The 15575-nt window shown below is 40.2% G+C and overlaps 1 protein-coding gene and 1 pseudogene across 5 annotated transcripts in view; one reads left to right on the top strand and one right to left on the bottom strand.

Moving 5' to 3' along the window:
- Positions 1 to 15575, bottom strand: part of FAT3 (FAT atypical cadherin 3) — a 671242-nt gene that overhangs the window by 497544 nt on the left and 158123 nt on the right. The window lies entirely within an intron of this gene.
- Positions 176 to 7160, top strand: LOC123602185 (annotated as a pseudogene).

Genomic DNA, 15575 nt, shown 5'->3' on the forward strand with positions numbered 1-15575 from the left:
AGCACCACGACGAGGCTCTCGGTCCACAGAGAGCCAGCCTAAGGGTGAAGGGATCTGGGTTTGGTCTCAGCTCTATGAAGAGAGCTCAACTATGCTGTGTATCCTTGTCTCTGAAGTGGGAATACTTATGCCTCACAGGGTGGCTGTGAAGGTCACATGGGCACCACCTCACATGATGGGGCATACACAACATGATTTCCTTTGGGCTGCTCAAGAAAAGAAACAGCTGTGTAAACTACAGTTGACAGATCAAGCAGACGGCCAAGTTTCGCTGGAAGAGAATGACGGGCATGTAGAACCCATTAAGGACCACAAAATGCCGAGGGCCACAGAGCAAGTGGAATGTTCATGTACCAGCTCCAAACTGTTTGCTCCAGGCATTAGTGAGATGCACCATAAATATCAAAAGTTAACCACAAATGGGGATTTTGAAGGTGAGACACTGTTATGCGACAGGTGCATTGACTTTTGTTTTTAAATTTAACGTTTCCTACACATAATCCCTGGTATAAAATTTAACACCAATTATCTTGAGAACAGAACCTCACCTGTAGCCAGCCTCCTTAAACATACACACCTACACACACACACACACACACACACACACACACACACAGAATCTGATTACATGATGGCATTCCGACCCAACGACATTACCAAGCAATAGCACTATTCATCTTGTCTCTCATAGTTACTTCCTCTAAATGTTCTTCCAGTTAATGACCTAACCAGCTGGACTTCAACCTCACCTAACCTCATAGCCCCACTCTAGGACATCAATTTTCCAGAACCTAGTCTGATTCTTGTTGAGCTTTTTCCTCATGTGGATAGAACGAAGACGCCTACATGCTTCCACTCCAAAGACCCTATTCTAGTCATGTCAGCAATTCTGGAATGGTAGCAAACATGAAGTTCAAACCTAAAGGAAAAAAGCTTGATTCTTCTTCATTAGTACTTAGGATAGTTTTGGTCACATCTGTGAAGATTCTGGCCCTGACTACAGATAGATATGGACACCAAAGCCAAGAGCTGACCTGCAAATCTTTCTGTTATTTATCCATACAAGTCTCCCAGCGATCAGAAAATGAACAGTCTTAACCCAAAGTTTCAGGCTTTTTCTTCTCATCCACAGTCCAGTGAAGTGATCTTGACAAAGGCAAAGACAGAATAATCCCCCTTGGTCTAGATTACCACCAAACAGTCTTCGAATTGCCTGATGTGTACAAAAGAGATGATTTCTTGATCATGGGGACTATGTTCCTCACCCCATCCAACAGGGTAACTCCATCAGAAGTGATGTGTGCTACGTGCCAGAAGAAAAATGAAGCCACGGCTTGGTAAATGAGCCCATGTTGGATAACTGAATACTTTTGTGTTTAAATTTATGAGTGTCTGACGGTATTGGGGCAGTTGCTGTGAGAATCAGTAATGCCCATTACATTCCTTTTGGAATGAGGGAACCTGGAATAAATATACAAGGAATAGAAACACTGTGCTCTGTGCTGTATATAAAATAACTCATTTAGTACAAATTAACCAGTTGTGCAATAAGCTAAACACTATGCTTTCTCAAGAAGAAAGAATATTTCTTAGTGAACAAGAAGACTGAATGAAAAAGAAGATTGAATATATTTTTAAAAAATTTTTAATGTTTATTTATTTTTGAGAGAGACAGACACACACAGAATCCAAAGCAGGCTCCAGGCTCTGAGCTGTCAGCACAGAGCCCAACGCAAGGCTTGAACTCACAAACTGCGAGATCATGACCTGAGCCAAAGACAGATCCCCAACTGACTGAACCATTGAACCATCCAGGTGTCCCAAGAAGGTAGGATATTTTTAAGGAAGTCAGAAAAGCATTGGCTACAGACAGCATATGGATGGGAGGGCAGGAGGGAAGTGACAAGTCCAAAGACCTAACTTGGAAAAACACCAAAGTACTTTTGCAAAGAAATACCAAAACAGGTCAATGCATATAAAATAGAAAATGAAGGACTTGAAGATGAATATATTTGCAAAATCTTTAAGAGAGTAGTGAAATTCGAGGCCCTTGGCACAGTCAAAAGAGCATGGAACATCTTATATGAAAAACTGTTGCCTGAAATGAACCCAAAGTTCCAAACAGGATCTGGGAGGTAGCACCTGCTGAAGGGGGACCTGCTTGGTGAGCAGAACTTACCAATAACCGGTTTATGGGGACTGGTTGAAAGATAGAAGAGAAGAAAGATAATAAGAAAAAGCATGTTGAGGACACAGTATGTCCAAAATAGAAATATAAAGAGTCAGCCTAAGAACTGGCCAAGAGAGCATTAAACACACTGTAAGAGAAGAACAAGCCAGGTGACCAGAAAGCACTGGAAATCTGAGATCACTGAGTTTACAAGAAAGTGAGGGGCAGCTCTGAGGACATTTTGTTGGCTCTATTAGGGCAGGAAGGAAGAAGCCATAAGTTACTTACTAGGGGCTCAATGAGATGTACTGCAAATCACTGAAAATCAAATATATTTTTTAAATGTAAGCTTGTGATCATTATTTTTGTCATTACCTTAAGTGGCTGGGAAAAAAATAAACCTCAAACTCCAGTATTGGACTGGATCATCTGTGTCTCAATTTCCTTTATCTACACATACATTATTCAAAGCTTTGAACCACACAAGAACAAAGAAGGTAATGGAACAAATCCCCACATGCTCAGAGGTGAAGCTGACGGCTGGGGAACATGTTTCCATCTAATCCGACCTTTGGAAAGGAATGAGACAGAGACAAAGAGCGGCAGCTAGATATACACAGCCAGCCCTTCCTACTCTTCCTCCTTTCAAAAGTACCTACTGAAGAGGCACCTGAGTGGCTCAGTCAGTTAAGCCTCCAACTCCTGGTTTCAGCTCAGGTCATGAACTCCTGGTTTCATGAGTTTCAGTCCTGCATTCTGAGCTGCCAGCACACAGCCTGCTTAGGTTTCTCTCTCTCACTCTCTCTCTGCCCCTCCCCAACTCATGCTGTCTCTGCCTCTCTCAAAATAAATAAACTTAAAAAAAAAAAAAAGACTTCTCCCCTTTACATTAAAAAAACAAAGTACAAAAAACAAAAACAAAAACAAACAAACAAAAAAAAACCAAAGTACCTACTGAGCAGTGATCATGCACCAAGCTCTGACTGGGAAAGGCACAAGACACAATGGTGCGTACTTATTTAGATAAATAAATCCTGCCTTCAAGGAGCTTATGATCAAGAAGGAATAAGACAAATACTCAGCTAACACAACTGGAAAAGTTCTACCATTTGCTCTCTGAGCAGCTGAACAGAATCTTAATGCAGACAGTACGCAGATGCATAGTCTAAATAGGGTCTAAAATAACCGGACGACATTTTTTATTTCCCATGTATAGCAGGAACACAGCAGAATTTTTAAAAATTATCCTATACAAATGAGTAAGTGTAACCACCAGCAATAACTCTTGCTCCTGGATGAATGCTCCTGAGAGAAAATATATTCAGACTTTAACGACAAATTGCTCAAATTGCCAGTGCTAAAATTCACACCTTCGTAAACACAAGAGGCAGCATGACATGTCAAGAAGGTATTTGGGCAAGTCACTAACCCCCACCCCCTGTAGCTCAGTTTTCTCATTTATAAAATAGGGAGAGAGAGATCACTCATAGGGTGCCCATAACAATAAAATAAGATGACACATGCAATAATCCTTTTAAAACTCTTCACCACTGGGACGCCTGGGTGGCTCAGTCGGTTGGGCGTCCAATTTTGGCTCAGGTCATGATCTCACAGCTGATGGGTTTGAGCCCCACATCGGGCTCTGTGCTGACAGCTCAGAGCCTGGAGCCTGCTTCGGATTCTGTGTCCATGCCCCCCCTCCCCCACCCCCCGCAACTGCTGCCTTCTCTCTCTGCCCCTCCCCCACTCACACTCTGTCTCTCTGTCTCTTAAAAAATAAATAAACATTAAAAAAATTAAAAAAAAAAAAAACAACTCTTCACCATTACACCACTGTGTGTTCTCTTCAAGTTGCTGCTGCCTGGTCATAAACATCTGTTCCTGCACATGAGCTCTTGCTGGGTTTCACGCATTTCTTCATACACATACAGTGCAGAAGGCATAGGTTTGAAATTTTGTAGCTTCAATATTCTTAAGCCTTTAGAGCTGCTTCCAATTGAAAGTCATCTTTTTAATGTCCACTGAAGGGAATTTACACTGTATTTATGGCCTGGACATAATCATTACCTTCCAATAAAAATGACTCATTAAATAAAAAGCAATTTTCACCCATGAGCTCTTAGGATATATTTGCTTACTTATGGAAATCCAATAGCCTCTTGCTCCATAATTTCTGCATTTCTCAGTACGATTATTTGGGGTTCATATGTCTATTCAAGAGTTGCCAAGTCAGAGCAACTCAGAAACGCTAAAAGACAGAAAACAATAACAACGAACACCCAAGCAAACAAAAATGCACTTCACTTCCCAAAATGAGAGATTTTAAGATCCATCTGAGAAAGACAGATAACTCCTGATCTTCCTTCACCTTCTGTTGAGAAGCCAAAACACAGCAAGGCTGGTGTTTCCGACCTCTTTATTAAGAATCCCATGTGCTGACTAGGAAATATTCCTCTGCTACGAGATGAATCTTCTTGAGAGTAACAAGCCATCTACTCAAACCTGGTGGGCAAGCCCTGCATGTTAACTTAGCATTTGAGGTCCCCAGAATGACTGACCACTTGCCCAAGAGCCAACCCCACATGCATGCTCCCCAAACGGGTGGCTTTCCCAAGGCAACTCTGTCTGCCTGAAAACAGAACTGCCTGAAATAGTATTAGACAAAGCAGACAATTTAATTTTATGAAAGGGCTGCAAATTTGACCTCACAGCTGGAGAAAGTGCATTGTTTTGATCAGAACAAAAGAAAGCAAAAGCCTCTCTTTCCCCACCCACCTCAAGCTAAGAGGCGGCCACTTGATCCCAGCAGAGAATTTTTAACACCCAGAGTTCACGCGCGGATGCTAAAGTACCACGGGGCATAGCTTTGCTCAGCACACCCTGCCAGGAGCCACAGGGAGATGGTTTGTGTTCGTTCATGTTTTTAATGGCTCCCTAATAATTTATAATGATAATGCTACTGTTTCTCATTTCAGTGTCTAATGTTTTAATGTTGGGTTTATTTATCTTACCCAAAACAATATAATAATTGCAGAGCAGAAAAACCACTTTGGGAAAAGGAGTGTTTGCACATGCTAATGATTTAATTTAAATAGTTCTGTGAATAAAAACTGAGGATGTGTGATTAAAAAAAAAGTGTGCTTTCGTCTTTGTTTCAAATGTTATATATGATGTTTTTAGGTCAGTAAACAATAGAATGTAAAATATTAAGCTGTAAAATACCATAAAGGACAATCATCTAAAAACCTCTCGTGTATAAGGTGCACAAATGGTCAACTTTGACATCGGCCATTCTAGTAAGAGGTGGTGTTTCTTACAGCCAAGCCAGTAATCACACCTCTCAGTAATAAATATGGTTAATGATGACAACCGAAGGCATTAAAAACATCTTCTGAACCATCAACAGTAAACAGTACTCCTGTTTACAAGTTCTGAGTTCAAAGCTCCCTGACGAGCCGTGGACCATGGAAAAGCCATGTATCTCAATAAGTCTCACCTTCCTCAACTGTCAACGCAGGGCACTGGGCTAACCATGCTCCAAAGAATCATCAAAGAGTTTCTAAAAATCCAGTTCAAGGCCAAGGTGATCCTCAACTTCAACAACTAAGGGAAACACAGCTCTCCAAGTTCTACCAGCCCTACAGTGAAGACACACAAGAGAAAATCTCCAGGGAAACATTCCATGTGATATTTCAGAGAGATGAACATGTTTGTGATCTCATAGAAGGAGGACTGTTAATTGGAGGATCAGACAACAAACTGATGGATAGACACTATGCAACATTATAGTTTGTCTCCTGTGTAGATTCTTCAGAATGAACTTGACATTTTAGATCTAATTCAATCATGCAAGAAGCCCATGATTCATGGATTTCCTAACCACGTGTATCCAGACCTGACCCCCAAACCCAGCTCTCCCCGCTTACTGAAAACCTTTCATAATGTCCCTGGAACTCAAGGTGCTTATGGAAACAGTAGACAAGTTTTTTGAAAATGTCCATGACCTGGATTTAATTTTCCATGTAAACGGGGTTCACAGTATTCTTGCAGAAATGGTGACTGGGGGTAATGGCACTGGAAACCAACATGAAGAAGATGGTTATGCAAGTTGATGCACAAAATTAACTGGAGAAATCTGAGGTAATAGTTTTCACTGGCCTATTTTGTATTGGTCAACATTTTTCTCAGTCTGGCTTAACGGGAGCTACAGTCTGTGCTGTAAGGAACATGAATCTTCCTGGGGCGCCTGGGTGGCTCAGTCGGTTAAGAGTCCAACTCTTGACTTCAGCTCAGGTCATGATCTCATGGTCATGAGTTCGACCCCCGAAGTCAGGCTCTGTGCTGACAGTGTGGAGTCTTCTTGGGATCCTCTCTTTTCCTCTCTCACTGCCCCTCTCCTGCTCTCTCACTCTCTCTCAAAAATAAATAAACTTTAAAAAAAAGAATATGAATCTTCCTGAGATCCCAAGAATTATGAACATTCGTGGTCTCATTACAAAAGTGCCAAACCTAGTCCTTTCAAATAAAAAATTGAAAAGGCTCCTCCCAGGTAAAATCCAGGGGGAAAGTCATCCAAGCATACCATGCAGTTGTTTACCAAAAACAGAGGAGAAGAGTCATAGCTTTTACCCTTGGATTTAAGTCAAGGTATCATATAGGTGATGTATAATCAGTATGGAAGTTCAATGTTGCTTTTCTTGCTCAGTGATTTTAAAGAAATTAAGTAGTTTCAGTGTCATATTTATCTTTCTTTGATAAATTACATTCATGTGCCCACCTAAGGCATGCCTCCATGTATCGGCTATTACAGTATTTCAAAAAGTATTTGTCACATTTCTTTAAACTATGTACAATCCAAAATGTTGGTGTTTTGTGTGGATCCCAAGTGCAGCATTCCACAATTCTTTCTTATTTGTCACAACTGTTAAAGAATCAAGTATGTGTTGCATGAAAAGATTGTCCTTTTCCTCTTAGTTTAAATAAACTCCAAGGTAACTGGACTTCTAAAACAGAATCCAGTTCAATTATAATCTTAGCAGAAAGCAAACTAGATTACTGTAATTCCTTGACAGTCAGTAATTTACATAGAGTACGTGTATGTGTATTTATTTTTAAATAGGACAACACACTTTCACTTTCCTACCTGCGTGCCTTACCCTCCTGATGAAGATGGAAGTCTCCGTGCTTCAGCAGCTGGGACATCACACCTGACACACCAGAAGTTCATTCCAATAGGTCTAAAGACAATACAGCTGACAATAATAAAAGTATAATTGCTACAAAACAGTACTCAGAAAAATGGGACTCCAGAAGGAAGACAGGAAATAAGTGTAATTAACAAGAGAGGGGGGAGAGAAAAACTTGTTTCTCTTATGGGGCAGACGAGCTGGAGTGAAAGGGAATTTGAGACAGGGTCATTGACGTTAAGACTTTTGACTAACTGGAAAATACTTTTAAACAGGATACTTCTGTGTTTCAATAATCTGCATTTATAATAATTCTGTCTTTTATACTGTACTCTTCTACAGGTAGTTCACAATAGTTTTTTTGTTAATCACTAAGAATACTTGGCTGAGTGTGTCTGAAGCAATCAACCAAGTTTGCTCACCATTTTTGTTGTCTTCCTCCAAGTTGAAATAACCAGCTTACAAATATAAAATGCCTTCAGGACGCGACCCAGAGGTCATCTCTTTGGTGATGCATTCTTTGCAATCCACTACCACCTGTATACTTTCTTTCTCCCTTACTTTCATTATTTTTCTGCTTAGCACTTAAACCCACGTAACGTATTACACACTATACTTATCTTGACTATGATCTACTTCCCCATTAGAATGTTTCAAGGAAAAGGATTTTGTCCATTTGGCTCACTGGTCTAACTCAGTGCCTTGAACACTGCTCGGCATATAGTTGGTGCTCAACATATATAACATACATAAAACCTTGGTGTGTGAATATAATTCATTCTGGAAACAGGCTTGGCTTGTAATTCAAAGCACTTGTATATCAAAGCGAATTTCAAGAACCATTGGCTCAGTTGCAGTGATGTGATGTTCAGCATCATGTACTACTGACATTGCAAGGCATTGTTCATTTATCAAATTAAAATTTATTAGAAATGTTTGCCTGCCTTGTGGAACACTCACAGTACAAGTTACCCACAATCCAAGATTTTACTGCATATGATATGTCATAACATATGACATTATATATTGTAATATCAAATATATACCATAAATTATGTAGAATATATATACTACTATGATATGTTATGTTATTTCGCATGATGTACTTTATATTATAATAGTATATCATGTATTTATTATGCTGAAAACACTTTAGTCTATATTACATGTTCATTATATTATATGTTATACAATATACAATGTATTATATGTATATACATTATATTATATATATGTATATACATTATATGTTATATAATATACAATGTATTATATATATATATATACAATGTACAACATATATTACAATAAATGATTGGATATTGCAGATATTCCCTTTAAGCTCCTAGCAACGAAGGCCAGTGAGAAAATGGGATGCACTGAGCGGGGTGAGGGTGGCATTTTTCTAGGAGGGCCCAGACATGCAGACCACAGGAGCAGTGTCAGGACAAGCACAAGGGCAGTGGAGTCAGACAACATGAGCTGAAGTTTTGGCTCTGTTACTTCCTAGCTCTGTGCAATCGGGCAAGTTATTCAACCTCTCTAAACTTCAGTTCCCATATCCATAAATCTGCAATAGTAAGAGTACCTGCCTCATAAGTTTAATAAGTTTAGTGAGGATTGAGTGAGCTCAAGTATGTGAGACAGCCTGCAGAGTATCTATCTAGCAGAAAGACTCTCCATAAGGACTCAATGATGGTGGTGATGCTGATGAGGAGGATAAAGAAGGTGATCATTACACTGTGACGAGGAATGAAGACAGGACAGTCAGTTCAGCAGACAAAACTCAGAAATCTCCCACATCTGGTTCCCTCTCTGCCTCCCTCTGCACTTCCAGCCCATGAATTCATGCAGGCACATTTGATAGAATAGCACTCAGCTGTCACATGCTCACAAGAAAGGAGAGATACTAAAAAGATGTTTTGCCCACATCAGTCGAAGAATACAAAGTGCTGGCACTTTTCCCTTGTAGATCTAAGCACGCCAGGGTCCAGAGAAACGGGAATCGTGATGCCTTGACAAATCGGAGCCTTTGGGAAATGTATCCTTCCATGCGGTTGCATGTTCTAAGAGCATGTGCCCAGGTAGCCATCACAATCTTATGGGTTGAGTTTTGTTCTGCTTACGTGTCGTTTTGATGAAAACTTCCAAACGCACTGAACTTCACTGCCTGAGCCCAATTTGCATGGTGCCGAGATTCACTCAGCTCGGGTGGTGATTCTCTACCACCCTCCAGGCCCCCACTTGTTCCCTAGCCTCCTGACAGGAACTCCCACTACTACAGCAGAGAAGTGAGCTCCCCCAAGGCACTGACTGGTAAGGGAGACCTGCCAACAAACACAGCTCCCCAGCTGCCCAGGCACACCAAGCACAACCCAGAAGAGCTGAGGACTTAATGCCCAGGGTGGTGAAGCTGATCCGTAAGAGGTCAAAAATGGAAAAGAGATAACAGAAGAACCGCTTGTCCTCCCCTCCGAGCCCAGGCAGAGCGGTCCAAGATGCAAAAGTTCTACCTGGCCTCCCTGGACACACACGGGGAGACTGAGAAACGTGCTGGATGTTGTTGGGAAGCTGTAACCAATTTAATAACATACCAATTTGTATTTGGTGTCCCTTCCTTCAGACCTGGCTTCCTTTTCCACAATCACCCGTGTTCCCTTGGGATTGCACCCTTAATAAAACATTAGCTTCCACTATAACTTTCGCCCCAGGGTCTGTTTTCTAGGGAACCGGGGCCTCTACAATGACTGGGGCTATTCAGTAATGATCAACTATTACACCGCATAGTAATGAAGCGAAGGGCTCCCTCTGGGTTTCAGCCCTTAAGGAGACACTTAGGGCTGTTTATCCAGAGAGTGTCTGAAGTGTAGTGATTAAGAGCTCAGACTCTGGTACTGGTCTGCCTCATTTAAATCCCAGCTCTACCAGGGCTGGGAAAACTCAGACAGTCATTTAAAATCAAGCTTTTGATTCCTCATCTGTAAGATGTGGATAGCGAGAGTACCCACCTCATGGAATCCTTGTGAAAAGTAAATGAGTTAACACTTCTTTAATGGCTAGCATATAACAAACACACAATAGGGGTTAGCTACTTATTTCTCTTGTTGTCTGATTACCAGGGTTACTTCTCACTGTTGTTATTAAGCCTTTCTACAGCAATATCCCCCTTGCAATTTCTAAAATACAGTAGGATAGATATCAGGAAGTCTAGCTATTAGAATTATGTGCAAAGTAAAAGTAAATAAGGTCTGGGCAAAAAACAGGAGTTCAGGTATGTCAGTGCAAATTATTTTTCAATAGGCTATTTACAAGGTCCCCAACAGCAATTTTTTTTTTTTTTGCTTACATCCTAGTTCTTGAGTGTATCCTACCAAATTCTGAAGTTCTCAATTAGCAAGGTATTATTATACGTTTTGCAGTCATGCTGTATGACTGTGGAATATAGAATTATGACTTAGCATTAGCACCCTTGAGTGCCTACACTATCCTACTTAAGAAACACAAGAATTTAGTCATTATAAATGGAATTCTCACTCACTCCAATTCTGATTATTTGCCCTCTAGGCTAAAACCACAGACAAATAAGACTACACCTACACTTTTAGCAACTACAACAATGTTTTATGAAGTTGTTGTCCAAAAACATATCACTGTGTTTTCATTTCCAATTTCATGGGTTTTGTTTTGTTTTTATTTGAGAGAGAGACAGAGAAAGAGAGAATCTCAAATAGGCTCCATGCTCATCTATGCTCAGTATGGACTCTGACACGGGGCTCAGTCCTACAACCCTGGGATCATGACCTGAGTCAAAATCAAGAGTCAAGTGCTCAACCGACTGAGGCACCCAGGCAACCCTCCAAGCTCATTCAGTTTAACCATGTGGTAAACACTCCTTTAGAAGTATCCTCAAGGGTTGAGAAAGAAATACATGAACACTTCCCAGATCTGGGGAGAGCTGTAGGATATGCATGAGGGCAAGGGTGGATTTGTAGGAGAAAACTTTTAACTTTGTGTTCCATTTCCATGAACTCATTCAGGATCTCAGGGCCTCATACTGCCTCAAGTCTGATATGATATCCCAAGTATAGAATTCCTTATCAAAACTGACCTTAAGTCAATGTGTTTTTTAAATAATTGCAGGGCTTTATCAACGTTCTAGTCAATGAAATCAGAAGCATACTACCAAAGTCAGCAGGCCATGGGGATGAAAATTATCCACTTGTGAGGTATGCTACCAATGTATACATTATAACAGTCATAAATTCGATGATCCATAATCAATTTTAATAATGATGTGGACATTATGGCTCAGCAAAATCCCTCGTGATTTAGGGGAAACCTCCAAGTCATGCTTTTAGGGTATAGATCATGAGTCTAAATGAAAGAACTCCAACAGTTGCTAGGACAGGTCTCAGAGGCCCCTTTCGTTTGTTTCCGGATCCCGATGTATCTTACTATTCAATTCCCAAACGTGTGTTATGAAACAGAGTAGGCCCAAGGAACAATGCAATTGTCTCGCCAGCCAACTGTTCCAAAAAGGCAGTGAGCCCAAGACTCTAAACTTCTTGACCTTGCAGATTTCTTACTCTTCAAGGGCTGCTTTGGCTACAGAACTTCCAGAGCACTTCCTTGAGATACTGGGACACACCAGGGAGCCAGATCCACTCACATGCAACCTTGATCTTATATCCTTTGCATGGTCTATCTACTGCCTCAATAATAGCCAAGAGGGATAAAGACGTTAAACCTGGCCCGGGTGTCACTAGCACCAATCTTCAAGTCAGGACTAGCCTTTGCAGCCTGGTCCAGCTCAGTCACTCCCTCCATTGACCTTGAAGATTTACTTCTTTCAGAAAAATGTTCATTTACCAGCATTGTTAGGCAGATGCCCATTTAACATGTAGCTATCTGAGGCAAACCTTAAGCCCCAGGGAGGACCCTAGCAATATTCACATGGTTATACATTTTTATTCATTTTTTGCAAAAGTAATATATTTTAACCATAACAATTTAAAATTTCTTTCTCTTTCCCCTCCAACTCCTCTATTACATTCTGCATCATCAAGGAGAGTGGCTGCAGGCATAAGAGAAAATGGAGTTAAAGATACATTAGGTTTGCATTCAGTGGCATACATTTATGTGGCTCCCCATCAGTCCCAGCTATAGATAAATTGTCGCTAGCCATCCAGTGCAGGAATGGCTTCCAAAAACACTCCTACCACCTACTGAACCAAGAGACCTGGCAGTCTAGCACGGACATGAAGGACTAGAACTTGCATCACTATATGAACACATCTTGTGGTGGGCAGAATTGGGACTACAATTCCGGTGGGGGGAGGAGAAACCAAGCTCAAATGTATGGAGCCAGAGCTAGCTCGTGGAAAATTCCCCAGTCATTAGATATGTATGCTTGTAACTGGAATATTTGGTTCTTGCCTACAGAGTCATAATGAGAATTCTCTCCTGAAATGCAGCACACAAATTATAAACACACCATGATCTTTTTCTTTTGTTGATTAGATTCCCAGAAATGGAAATTACTGGACTCTTTTTGTTTACCGAGCACAGACATGTAGCAGTATTAACAGCAAATGTGTCTGTTATAGCTCATATGAAAAAGAAACTCGATCGAGATTTTTTTTTCAAATTTGACACCAACGTAGAAAATTTACATAGTATTACCAGTAACAAGTCATGACCACAGAGTAACATGTCTAAACTCTCAACAATAAAAAACAAATTTCAATCAACTAGCACTGGAGGAAAACTAAATAATCTTTCTTCACTTTCTATAGAAACAATTACAGAATTGTTAGCCCATGAAGAGGCGATCAAGCCAAACATGCAACCAAAAAATGTAGGGGAAAGGAAGTATTAGAGAGGTATGTCAGGAGTTTAATCAACAAAATATAATATTATTTTTCCGAGTTTTGTGACATTTGTGGTATTTGTTGAGTTTTAAACTTAAGAGCTGATGTGACTTCTTTCCTCGGTTCAAACAAATGCAGTAATTTTATAGTCATGAATGTTTATACTTTTTCTCAAAGCAGGCAACCAACAAATGATACAAGGTAGGTACTTCAAGCCTTACAAAACCTGGATCCGTTTCTGGGGTCAGGCATTCCTTGACAATTAAGCCTTGCTTATATATCATCATCAACTCTCACTGTAATGCTCTGGTTATCTCTCATACTGTCTTGTCTCCAATTGGAATTTGTAAAAATCATCCCACAATGCCAAAGGGTGATGCTGAGGCCACAATAAACATGATGGATGGCTAGCACAAGGCACTCACTTACTTTGTGTCACTTACGCATCACACAGTTTGCAATTACATGCTTTTCTGTCTGTACAGCTAGCCCTTGACTTAATCATCTCAGCATCCTTTTCTAGTGCAAAGCACCAGTGCCCACAGGGAATCAGGGAACTACAAATGTAGGAATGAGGGGAAAAAAACAGGTGGCAAGAAAAAAGGAAGAAGGGAAACGGGGAAAAGGCAGATTTTTAAGGAAGCAAGTGGAGAAAAAAAAAAACTATAGAAGTTGTTTAAGCTGTATTTTATAGATATTGGGGGTAAACCACAAAGGCTTTATGTTTTTACCATAGTATCTTTGCGTGTGTGTTTGTATACCTCAATTTTTTAGCTTAATTGCTCCCACTTTTATTCACTCTGACTCAAGACATTTCATATCCATACGCTATTTTAGCTCAGTATTATTCTCACCACCATACTGCTTTTTAAAAGCAACTAGAATATTAACTATGTTATGCAAATGAAAATGTGAATTTAATCACAAAGAGTGGCCCTAGAGGAGCCACTAAATCCTCCAACATCCAAAGAGAAAATTGGAGACTCCTATTATATTCAGTAAGTCATATACCGGTGCCCAGAATTTAATATAAATTGAATTGAATCCTACACAGAACTCTTTGTAGATTCTGTCTGTCGATAAGACATGCTTTCAGAAAAACTGGCGAGCTAAAAATACAGACTACAGCCCATTTTCGTTTTCATTTCATTTTCTTTTCAATGAAACATTGTGAATGTAGTGGCATCACATAAATATTTATCAAACTCTATAATTCTTCCAAATGTAATGATAAATGAAAGTATCTTTCATGTGCATACAAAACACCTGCAAAAAACATTTTCAGAAGACTGATATGAAATGCAAGCTATCTGAAATCAGAACCACTAATAGATGAAGTCATCGTTTGATAGTTTTCGTAACCTCTGCTTACCAGGCGTCTCAAGTTTTACTCTCTCTTAATTTAAGAAATAAAAATAAGGGGCACCTGGATGGCTTAGTTGCTTAAGCGTCCAACTTCGACTCAGGTCATGATATCATGGTTTGTGGGTTCGAGCCCCACATCGGGCTCTGTGCTGACAAGTCAGAGCCTGGAGCCTGCTTTGGATTCTGTGTCCCTCTCTTGCACTGCCCCTCCCCTACTCATGCTCTGTCTCTCTGTCTCACTCTCTCTCAAGAATAAATAAACATTTAAAAATTAAAAAAAAAAAAAGAAATAAAAATAATTCAGCATCACTTGGCGCTGGGGACCCTGACATGAAGGGCCAGGTAAGCCACTGAAAACTTCCATTATTGATATAAAAGGAAGACCGATTTCAGAGAAAAGAACCACACAGATTTTCAGGTCGTTGGTTTGCCACACTATTTGTATTTCCTCTTCATCATGGTCATTATTTTTATCATTTACTAGTTGCCCAGGAATAACAGCAGCTCAAACTTGATATGCAACACAGACATAATTACAGATTTGGACCAACAATCCTCCATTAAAACCTAAATTGCCTTCAGCCAACAGTTAAGAAAAGGTCAAGAAGAAGGCCCCTGCTGAAAAGAGTCATAAAAACATGCTGTTCATTATTTTCCAGAAGCTTCTAATCCTCTCTCCCACCTGGCTTATATGATAGCTACTAAGTTCATCTGAATGTTGCACAGTCTTCAGGGATCCTCCGGGAAACATTTTTTTTCTCTTAAATAATTATGGTCAAAAGTCTAGAGCTGAGGTTAAAACTCCAGAGCCAAGAAAAGTTTCTGCTGTCACGGATTATAACTTCATTCCCTCCTTTGCTTGCTCTGATCCCAAGGGGAAATTTTCAGGGCAAGCTTGGGCCAGAATTCAGGGAATCTCTTTAGATTTTGGTGGGTGGAGGTAAAAATATCGCCTTGAAAAAAGAATGAGGACGGAGAATGCCA

The sequence above is a fragment of the Leopardus geoffroyi genome, chromosome D1 (genome assembly GCF_018350155.1).
Source record: "Leopardus geoffroyi isolate Oge1 chromosome D1, O.geoffroyi_Oge1_pat1.0, whole genome shotgun sequence".
Lineage (NCBI taxonomy): Eukaryota > Metazoa > Chordata > Mammalia > Carnivora > Felidae > Leopardus > Leopardus geoffroyi.